The sequence below is a fragment of the Protobothrops mucrosquamatus genome, unplaced genomic scaffold (assembly GCF_001527695.2).
Source record: "Protobothrops mucrosquamatus isolate PMUCROS unplaced genomic scaffold, P.Mucros_1.0 scaffold4520, whole genome shotgun sequence".
NCBI lineage: Eukaryota > Metazoa > Chordata > Lepidosauria > Squamata > Viperidae > Protobothrops > Protobothrops mucrosquamatus.
In genome coordinates, this window is record NW_015390425.1 from 58,874 (window position 1) to 70,373 (window position 11,500).

Below are 11,500 nucleotides of genomic sequence, written 5' to 3' on the forward strand. Positions count from 1 at the left end.
CCCCATGCTGGCTCAGGAATTCTGGGAGTTGAAGTCCACGAGTCATGAAGGGGCCATAGTTCCCTCATGCTGGCTCAGGAATTCTGGGAGTTGAAGTGCACAAGTCATGAAGGGGCCATAGTTCCCTCATGCTGGCTGAGGAATTCTGGGAGTTGAAGTCCACGAGTCATGAAGGGGCCATAGTTCCCCCATGCTGGCTCAGGAATTCTGGGAGTTGAAGTCCGCAAGTCATGAAGGGGCCACGATTGCCTACCCCTGAGCTAGTCCTTAACCTAGGCCAAAATCTCCATTGCCAAGCGAGACAGTTGTTTAGTTTTGCCCCGTTTTACGACCTTTCTTGCCACAGTTGTTAAGTGAATCACTGCAGTTCTTAAGTTAGTAACACAGTTGTTAAGTGAATCCAGCTTCCCCCTTGACTTTGCTTGTCAGACTGTCGCAAAAGGGGATCACATGACCCCAGGGACATTGCAACCGTCATAAGTACGAGTCAGTTGCCAAGGGTCTGAATTTTGATCCCGTGACCCTGGGGGAGGCTGCAACGGATGTTAAGTGTGAAATAACAGTCACATGTCACTTTTTCTAGTGCTGTTGTAACTTGGAATAAACAAAAGGTTATAACGAATGAAGGCAAATATCCGTGTCCCAGGATAAGGATGTGAAATCGAATTGGAGTCGGTCACTGGGTGAAAGATTTACTCTTCTGAGCTTTAAGGCTATAAGTCCACAACTACCTGTAGGCCTAATAAAGCCAAGATCTTTCTCAATCATTACAAAACATACTATTTCTTTACAAAGCTCAACCACCAAAGATATCCTTTACCATCTGGTCCGCTGATTAACATGTGTAAACTTTAACACAATCCTTTCCTGCACACCCAAAATTTGACGTGTAAACCTTTTTGACACAATCTTTCCGCAAAGGTTCCAGAAAAGGGACCTTGAAAAGATATCTTATCCCTTACTGCTGCATTGGAAAAGCCGCACGGAGTGACTTCTGGTGAATGTGAACCCACAGTCAACTTCATCGGAGGCTAAAACATCCTGAGATTCTGCACTCAAAGAAAAAAAAAAGAAGTTTAAACTAGGTCACCATCTATCTGCCTCTCAAAGCGAAACTGATTCCCTTTGCCCCACCCTGGCCCTGTTTCGAATTTTTAACCTTTGTAGTAATAGAATTGACTGCAAAACATTGGGTGGTTTTAGCTTTCAGTAGGTGCTGCCTCAAAAAACGAGGGCACACATATCCCATTTTTCTCCTTGCGAGAGCTGTTATATATAACAGAATAGTAGAGTTGGAAGGGGACTGGAGGCTAAAACATATAAGGAATGGTTGCTGGAATTGGATATGTCTAGTTCAGTGGTTCTCAACCTTTTTAATGCCGCGACCCCAACCGGTCGTAAGTCGAGGACTAAACCGGTCATAACTCGAGGACTAAACCGGTTGTAAGTCGAGGACTACCCAACCGGTCGTAAGTCGAGGACTTTCCCTGCCCGGGAGTGCCGCGCATGCGTGGTTCCGCCCCCTGCGCCGGCCGAGGCGTAGCTGGTAAGCGGCAGAGACTGAGCAGGCCGACCACCAGCTGGCCCAGCCCAAGGGAGGTAAGGCACCCGCCGGAAAAGGGGGACAAAAATGGCGGACAAAAAAAATGGACAAAAAAAAAATGGCGGACAGTCTTGCTTGGCGACCCCCGTGAAATGGTCGATCGACCCCAAATGGGGTCCTGACCCACAGGTTGAGAACCACTGGTCTAGTTTAATGAAGAGAAGGACGAGGGGGGGGGATATGACAGCAGTCTTCCAGTATCTGAGGGGCTGCCACAAAGAAAAGGGAGTCAAGCTACTGTGGGAAGTCAGTCCCCCCTCCCCCAGAGAAGGAAATATTAAAAGGGCAGAATATTATATTTCCTCAAAGGATCTTAAAGAGGCAGAAAAGCATGCCCAGTTTTTTCTTAATAGCCCCAAGTCTCCCTCCCCGAAGCAGACACCAGCTCTGTAGAAATGCAGATGTAAACCATTCAGGAAGGTTGAAGCTAGAAGATTAAGAAGACAAAGACACCTAAAATCTACATACCCCACCCAGACAGGGCTTTTCAACCTTTTCACCCATTGTACCTCTTTTAGGATATGGCAATATCCGAGTACTACCAGTCGCCTAGCAAGGTGCCAAAAACTTGATGACCAAAAAAAAAAAAAAAAAGGAAAAAAGTGATAAAGTACAGGCAGTCCTCGACTTACAACAGTTCGCTTAGTGACTGTTCGAAGTTACAATGGCACTGAAAAAAGTGCCCCCCAAGCCACAGCCGAGCAAGACACCTGCCTGCCCGCCCGGCGGCGCTCTTCCTCCTGTCCGAGGTTTTCATTGTTGTGAGCATTTCTGTTGAGGATTGGCAGCAGGGATGGGGTGGGGGGGTGTTTGGTTTTTATTCCCCCCATCTGCTGGGTGGTTGCAGCAGGTTTTGGACACTTCACATGACCCTGGGACACTGTGACCGTCACAAATATGAATCAGTTGCCAAGAAAGGTTGGAGGCTCCCAGCTAGGAGATTAAGAAGACAAAGACACTTAAAATCTACATACCCCACCCAAACTGTAAGAGATGACATAATAGGATTAATCCACAGATGCCAAAGGGACACACTCAGACTCAGGTCAAAAGTACATGACACAGGAAATACAAAGCCTCAAACAGATAAGATAGATAACATAAGCTTTATTGTCATTTTTTTTTACTGTGGGCACAACGGCACACATCAACAATGAAATTTTCTCAAGAGCTCCAGAGGGTATAAAAACCCACTCCCTACATGTGCTCTCTCTCTTTTCTTCCAGAGCCATCTCTCTGTCTGGCTCTCCTCTTCAATAAACTGCAACCTTCTTTCTAAAGCAGTCCCCATGTTGTTTATTCCTGGCTTGGACTGAACCACGATGAAGACTTTTTCTTCAACCCTATTCTCCAAAGTCCCTGAAGGCAGGACAAGAAGCAGCGGATGGAAACTCATCAAGGAGAGAAGCAACCTAGAACTAAGGAGAAACTTCTTGACAGTGAGAACAATTAACCAGTGGAACCACCTGCCTCCAGAAGCGGTGAATGCTCCAACACTGGAGGTCTTTAAGAAGAGACTGGACAGCCATTTGTCTGAAATGGTATACGGTTTCCTGATTGAGCAGGGGGTTGGACTAAATGACCTCCAAGGTCCCTTCCAACTTTACTACTACTACTACTACTACTACTACTACTACTACTACTATTATTATTATTATTAAAAAGATGTTAAGATACTAGAGAGAAAGAGTGCAGAGAAGAGCAACAAAGATGATCAGGGGACTGGAGGCTAAAACACATAAGGAACGGTTGCTGGAATTGGGGATGTCTAGTTTAACGAAGAGAAGGACGAGGGGGGACATGATAGCAGGGTTCCAGTGTCTCAGGGGCTGCCCCAAAGAAGAGGGAGTCAAGCTATTCTCCAAAGCGCCTGAAGGCAGGACCAGAAGCAACGGGTGGAAACTCATCAAGGAGAGAAGCGACCTGGAACTAAGGAGAAACTTCCTGACAGTGAGGACAATTAACCAGTGGAACAACCTGCCTCCAGAAGCGGTGAATGCTCCAACACTGGATGTTTTTAAGAAGAGACTGGACAGTCATTTGTCCGAAATGGTATAGGGTTTCCTGCCTGAGCAGGGGGTTGGACTAGAAGACCTCCAAGGTCCCTTCCAACTCTGTTATTCTATTATAAATCAAGGACTGTTTTATACATCACCCTTTTAAAGGCGCTTAACCGGGAGATTTCACACGCTGGGAAGAAGAAATCTGAAGAAGCGGAAAAATCTGAACAGCTGGCATCTGTGGAATTTGGCAAAATTTTCCTACTACTGGCCAAAGGGTGGGAACAGCTAAAAAGATGGTGTTTTTTTTTCCCCTGCCCCACCCAGAAATACTGTTTTTCAACTCATCTGGACAGAGGAGAAGAATTCCGGCATTAGGATGCCTTCAACAGATCAGCGGAAAAGGAAATACGTCTTTTTAAGGCTCGAAATCAAGACGAGATCCATACCAGTCCAAAATCTAAAAACACACCTGGGAACCAGATGTTTTACCCCAGTTTTTCTCAACCTTGGCAACCTTTCAGATGCGTGGACTTCAGCTCCCAGAATTGGGGATGCTGCAAACGGTCCTAAGGGTGAAAAACAGTCACTTTTTTCGGTGCCCTTGTAACTCGGACTGACACCGAGTTGTAAGTTGAGGACTACCTGGATTCTGTTATTCCCTGAAATATTTATTGGGCTGCAGAGGTTTTTTTTTCTCCCCCTCCGATGAGGCTCATATTTCTTTCCATAGCCATCTGCCTGGCTTTCTCCCTTGGGTTGAGCCTAGCAGCTCTTAAATTATTATGGGCTGCTTGGCTAGGTTCATCGGCTTTTTAGAAAGCTCCAAAGACTCGTTTCCCTCAATCCCTTAAGTGATTTGAAATTGGAATTTAAGCCACGGAGTTGGCTCTTTTTAACGTTTGTCCTATTTGGCCTTTCACCGTGGACTTGATAAATGTTTAATTGCTTGCATATCTGCACACCTTGGAAGGAGAGGAGTTTTCCTATCCACTTTTCTTCAAGGAGTTCAGAACTCTTTAACTATTTGCACGAGGGCAGGTTTACGCTCAGGAGAAAGGTAGAGGGGAAACAGCTTTCCTCTTTCTTGTGTATAACAGAATAACAGAGTTAGAAGGGACCTTGGAGGTCTTCTAGTCCAACCCCCTGCTCAGGCAGGAAATCTCATTTCAGACAAATGGCTGTCCAGTCTCTTCTTTAAAAGTTCCAGTGTTGGAGCATTCACAACTTCTGGTGGCAAGCTGTTCCACTGGTTAATTGACCTCAGTGTCAGGAAGTTTCTCCTTAGTTCTAGGTTGCTTCTCTCCTTGGTTAGTTTCCATCCGTTGCTTCTTGTCCTGCCTTCAGGGGCTTTGGAGAATAGCTTGACTCCCTCTTCTTTGGGGCCGCTCCAGAGATACTGGAAAGCTGCTCTCATGTCTCTCCAATCTTTCTCTTTGTTTAACAGAATAACAGAGTTGAAAGGGACCGTGGAGGTCATCTAGTCCAACCCCCTGCTCAGGCAGAAAACCCTATATACCATTTCAGACAAATGGCTGTCCAGTCTCTTCTTAAAAGCCTCCAGTGTTGGAGCATTCACTGCTTCTGGAGGCAGGTTGTTCCACTGGTTGATTGTTCTAACTGTCAGGAAGTTTCTCCTTAGTTCCAGGTTGCTTCTCTCCTGGATTAGTTTCTCTCCGTTGCTTCTTGTCCTGCCGCCTTCAGGCGCTTTGGAGAATAGCTTGACTCCCTCTTCTTTGGGGCAGCCCCTGAGATATTGGAACGCTGCTACCATGTCCCCCTTCGTCCTTCTTTTCATTAAACTGGACGTACCTAATTCCTGCAAACCGTCCTTCATGTGTTTTAAGCCTGCAGAATTCTGGAGTTCTCCAATTGTCTTAAGGCTACGGAATCAAGAAAAACTGGGATAAATGACAGCCACCTCCAATTTGGAGGCATCCGCAAACGTTACTGACCCACAAAAAGAGCCTGTCTGGCTATTGCCTCCAATTCTGGGGCATTTGTGGGTCACTTGCAAAGCGTTTTCTTGCTTCGCTGCCTTGAGATAACACCTCTGGCACGTGAGCCCAGAGCTGTGTAAAAGCCAGCATCACACCACCTCTCCGAGAAAAGAACCGAGGAAGAAAAAAGGAACTTAAAAAAAAAAATCACAAAAAAAGCCACCTGCTTCTATCCGCCAACTAACACTGATTCTGTAGCTCAAGACTTTGAAGAAAACCACACTTTAAGCAGAAGCTACCCAGGGTAGAATTAAAGCGCCTCAAAAGGCAGTGGGTTCATTGAGTAATAACAGATCCCATTACCCTAACTAACACCATCAGTGCTAGCACACTAGCTCTGATGTTGTTACCTAGTTGGGTAATGAAATGTCTGCAAGAAAACCACCAACCTCAGAGAGCACCAAGGACCCCCCACAGTCCTCCTTCTCCTCCCCCACTCCCTTCTAGCACTGATGATGTTACCTAGTTGGGTAATGAAACATCTGCAAGAAAACCACCCGGCTCAGAGAGCACCAAGGACCCCATATTCCTCCTCCTCCTCCTCCTTCTCCAACCCTACTCCCTTCTAGCACTGATGATGTTACCTAGTCAGGTCATGAAACATCTGCAGGAAAAACCACCAAGCTTATAGAGCACCAAGGAGTCCTCCTTTTCCTCCTCATCTACTTCCTCCTCCTCTCCCCCCCCCCCCCCCTCACCATCCTCCTCCTCCTCCCCCACTCCCTTCTAGCACTGATGATGTTACCTAGTGGGGTCACGAAACGTCTGCAAGAAACCCACCAAGCTCAGAGAGCAGCAAGGACCCCTCATTTCAACCCTCAGCTACAAATATTCTCCTTTATTGGGAGTGGCTTTTCCTGTGTGCTTGGATGGAAACAAAGAGCAAACCCCACTCCCTTCTCGCACTGATGACGTTTCCTAGTTGGGTCATGAAATGACCGCAACTGAACCCATAATTTCTGTGGCTAAGCCAGACCGTCGTCAAGTCAGTTTTGCCCCGCTGGATGTCTTTGCTTGCCACCGTTGTTAAGTGAATCACTGCAGTTGTTAAATTAGCAACCCAATTGTGAAGTGCAAGCTGGCTTCCCCGTTGACTTGGCTTGTCGGACGGTCGCCGAAGGGGATGACGTAATCTGGGACGTGGCGACCGTCATAAATATGAACCAGTTGCCAAGCATCGGAATTTTGGATGCTGCAATGGTCGTAAGTGTGAAAAACGGTCATAAGTCACTTTGAGTGTTGTTGTAACTTTGAATGGTCAAATAATAATAATAATAATAATAAAGTTGGAAGGGACCTTGGAGGTCATCTAGTCCAACCCCCTGCTCAGGCAGGAAACCCTACACCATTCCAGACAAATGGCTGTCCAGTCTCTTCTTAAAAATGTCCAGTGTTGGAGCATTCACCGCTTCTGGAGGCAGGTGGTTCCACTGGTTAATTGTTCTGTCAGGAAGTTTCTCCTTAGAATGGTTGTAAGCCGAGGACTACAATTAACTGGGCCTATTTCTTCAGCGCCTCTTACAAATTTCCTCCAAAGCATTATTTCTATCCGAAAAGACTCCGGCGTTTTGTTTTAAAGACACCTTAGTCTATTTTAAACACGAGACACCCTCAAATCACACCTAAATTACACAGCTGACATTATGAATTCCACAAAGCTTTTCCTCCTTTTTCTTGGCTGAATTCTGCCCTTCAAAATAGCTTTTTATGTCCATGCCACTTGGATAATCTCTTCAGATTCAGCATGCAAATGTTGTTGTTGTTAGTTGCAAAGTCGTGTCCGACCCATCGCAACCCCAGGGACCACGTTCCTCCAGGCCTTCCTGTCCTCTGCCATCTTCTGGAGTCCATTGAAGCTCACGCCTCCTGCTTCAGGGACTCCATCCAGCCACCTCCTTCTCTGTCGTCCCCTTCTTCTCTTGCCCTCCATCTTTCCCAGCATCAGGCCCTTCTCCAGGGAGTCCTTCCTTCTCATTAGGTGGCCAAAGGACTTGAGTTTCAACTTCAGGATCTGGCCTTCTAAAGAGCAGTCGGGGTTGATCTCCTCCAGGACTGACCGGTTGGATCGCCTTGCAGTCCAGGGGACTCGCAGGAGTCTTCTCCAGCACCAGAGTTCAAAGGCCTCCATTCTTTTGCGCTCCGCCTTTCTTACGGCCCAACTTTCACAGCCATACACTGATGCAAATGTATTCAACTGCAAATCCCCAAATTCAGAGGGTTGCGAGAATAGCCTCCGAAGAATCACCTGTTCGGGTCTGACAACTCCGTGTTTTCTACCAAAGGCGAGGCAAAATGAAAACAAATTCCCAACATGAATACTCAAGAGTGCGTGACTATATCATAAACCTCAGAGGCCTGCCTCAATTGTTGAGCCTGCAGCCTTAGAAAGCTTTTCGGAAACAATGAGAACGGGCTTGCCTTCTTTCTTTTACAAGCTGCTATTGTGTGGCTTTCAAAACATTCATTCAGGATTTAGCGCAGTGATGCACAGTCGCTCAGTTAACTCCGCCAAGGTTGCTAATCTGAGGATTTCCTGGAATTCAGAAAAAAACGCAGCAAAGGCACAGAATATAGAGTAACAGAGTTGGAAGGGACCTTGGAGGTCTTCTAGTCCAACCCCCTGCTCAGGCAGGAGATCCACCTATCCCATTCCGGAAAAAATGGCTGTCCAATCTCTTCTTTAAAACTTCCAGCGTTGGAGCATTCGCAACTTCTGGAGGCAAGGAGTTCCACTGGTTAATTGTTCTGTCAGGAAGTTTCTCCTTAGTTTTAGAGTTGCTTTTCTCCTTGATTAATGTCCATCCGTTGCTTCTTGTCCTGCCTTCAGGTGCTTTGACTCCCTCTTCTTTGGGGCAGCCCCTGAGATACTGGAACGCTGCCTATCATGTCACCCCTTAGTTCTTCTTTTCATTAAATTAGACATACTCAATTTCTGCAACCATTAATAATAATAATAAAGTTGGAAGGGATTTTGGAGGTCATCTAGCTTGACTCTCTCTTTTTTGGGGCAGACCCTGAGATACTGGAATGCTGCTATCATGTCTCCCCTAGTCTTTGTTTTCATTAAATTAGACATACCCAATTCCAACAACCGTTCTTTATGTGTTGAGGGGTTCTCTCCTCAGGAACCCCCCACCCAAGAATTCTCATGATTGCTTGGAGAGGAGGAATAGGCAGCTGGAGGGGAAACCCACACATTTATATTTAAATTTTTATTTTTACAAATAAGGCCATGAACAGATCCAACATATCTTCCTCCTATTTTCCTCACAACAACCCTGTTAGGTGGGCTGGGCTAAGAAAAACAGACAGGCCCAAAGTCACCCAGGTGTTCGTTCATGGCTAAGGCAGAACTTGAATTTATCATCTCTTTGCTTTCTAGCTCCTGTGCTTTAACCACTAGACCAGGGGTAGGCAACCTTGGCTCTTTTATGACTGGTGGACTTCAACTCCCAGAATTCCTCAGCCAGCCACGCTGAGGAGAAATGGAGAGGTTTCCAGGCTGAGCCATGCTGGCTCAGGAATTCTGGGAGTTGAAGTCCACGAGTCATGAAGGGAGCCATAGTTCCCCCATGCTGGCTGAGGAATTCTGGGAGTTGAAGTCCGCGAGTCATGAAGGGGCCATGGTTCCCCCATGCTGGCTCAGGAATTCTGGGAGTTGAAGTCCACGAGTCATGAACAGACTCAGGCTCAACCCTTCCAAGACCGAGTGGCTGTGGCTACCGGCGCCTCGGCATAGTCAGCTGGTTCCATCGCTGACTATAGGGGGCGAAATTTTGGCCCCCTCGGAGAGGGCGCGCAACTTGGGTGTCCTCCTGGATTCACGGCTGACACTGGATGACCAGTTGGCGGCCGTGACCAGGGGGGCGTTTTATCAGGTCCGCCTGATTCACCAGTTGCGGCCTTTTCTGGACCGGGATGCCTTGCGCACAGTCACTCATGCTCTGGTCACCTCCCGCCTGGACTACTGTAATGCTCTCTACATGGGGCTTCCCTTGGGGAGCACCCGGAGGCTCCAGCTAGTCCAAAATGCGGCCGCGCGGGCGGTGTTGGGAGGGACTCGTCGCTCCCACGTAATGCCGCTGCTGCGCGAGCTGCATTGGCTGCCGGTGGCCTTCCGGGTGCGCTTCAAGGTGCTGACTATCATCTTTAAGGCGCTCCATGGCAGCGGACCGGGATACCTTCGAGACCGCCTCCTGCCACAGATTACCTCCCATCGGCCAGTACGCTCCCACAGGGTGGGTCTCCTCAGGGTGCCGTCGGCCAGACAGTGCCGGCTGGCGACCCCAAGGGGGAGGGCCTTCTCTGTGGGAGCTCCCACCCTCTGGAATGAGCTGCCCCCAGAGATCAGGGTGATCCCTGATCTCCCTTCCTTCCGCCGCGCCCTTAAGACATGGCTATTCCAACAAGCGGGACTGGCCTAGGGGAATTTTTAGAAGGGTTTTATTCATATTTTAATTAGACATTTAAATATTTCTTTTTAATTAATTTTAAATTTTGTAATTGTTTTTGATGTATTTTTAAATTGATTGTCAGCCGCCCTGAGTCCGCAAGGAGAAGGGCGGGATATAAATTCAATAAATAATAATAATAATAATAATGAAGGGGGCCATAGTTCCCCCATGCTGGCTCAGGAATTCTGGGAGTTGAAGTCCACGAGTTATAAGAGCCAAGGTTCCCTACTCCTGCACTAAACCAAATAAATCCTGTAGTTCCAGCTGCCTCTTAATAGCACCTATTGTAAATACCGTACTTAATTTAATGGCACAACACACACGCATGTCTTTGGGGCCATAACTTCCGGCTAGGCAGAGTCAGACAGATCTCTATCGGTCAAGTCTCCCATCGTGGTTTCGGTTTATTTTGCAGTCTAGCACACAATCTGGGCTTTCTTAGTGGTCTCCCATCCAAGAAGGCCCAAAGCTGCTGGGCACCAGCCCAATTTTTCTGTGTCCCTGTTGGCTTTCCATTTCCCAACAACCCCTCCCCTGGGTGTGCCCCTATTCTGACAATTCCCCCCCCCACCTGCCAGTACAGGTAGTCCTCGCCTTACTTCATTTAGTGACCGCTCAGTTACAACAGCCCTGAAAAAAGGGACTTAAGGCGGTGTTTTTACGCATACGACCGTTGTGACATCCCCGCGGTCATGTGATCAAAATCCAGAGGCTTGGCAACTGGTTCCTATTTATGACGACTGCAGTGTCCTCTTTTGTGACCTTTTGACAAGCAAAGTCAATGGGGAAGCCAGATTCACTTAACAACCGGGTTACTAACTTCACAAGTGCAGCGATTCACTTAAGAACGGTGGGGAGAAAGGTGGGAAGGTGGGACGGTTGTAAGCGGAGGACTGCCGGAGTTACAGGTCCAAGACCCTTCCCTGTAGGCAAAGATAGCCCACCTCATGTGACTGGGTTCTCCTTGGCACTCCAAGACCTGGCACACCCCCTCCCCCTCCAGGTAAAGACCCCCCCCATCTCTTTCTCCCCCTTCATCATTATCCCCCCCCCATTCACTAGGGCAGCCCATATGTGCTTTCCCCAAACTCAGGAAGCCAACCCCGTCCCCTCAATTCCCCTGCTCCCTTGACTGAAGACCCCCTTCCAAAACAGGCAGCCCCCTCCCCAGCAAAGCCCCTCCCCCACCAGTGCCACAGTACTACAAAACCCATGTTTCAAGTGTCGCAAAGCCCATGCTGCGTAGCCTCCAGTCCCTGCCCCCTTTTCATCCTCCCCCCAAACAGGCAGCCACCTCTCCACAAAGCCCCTTCCCCATCAGCGCAACAATACTACAAAACCCATGTTTCAAGTGTCGCAAAGCCCATGCTGCGTAGCCTTCAGTCCCCAGCCCCCTTTTCATCCTCCCCCCCCAAACAGGCACCCCCCTCCCCCATCAGCGCC

At 48.0% G+C, this 11,500-nt stretch overlaps 1 protein-coding gene across 1 annotated transcript in view; it reads right to left on the reverse strand.

Annotated features, from left to right (window-relative positions):
- Positions 1-11,500, reverse strand: part of LOC107299088 (A-kinase anchor protein 10, mitochondrial-like) — a 53,233-nt gene that overhangs the window by 35,911 nt on the left and 5,822 nt on the right. The window lies entirely within an intron of this gene.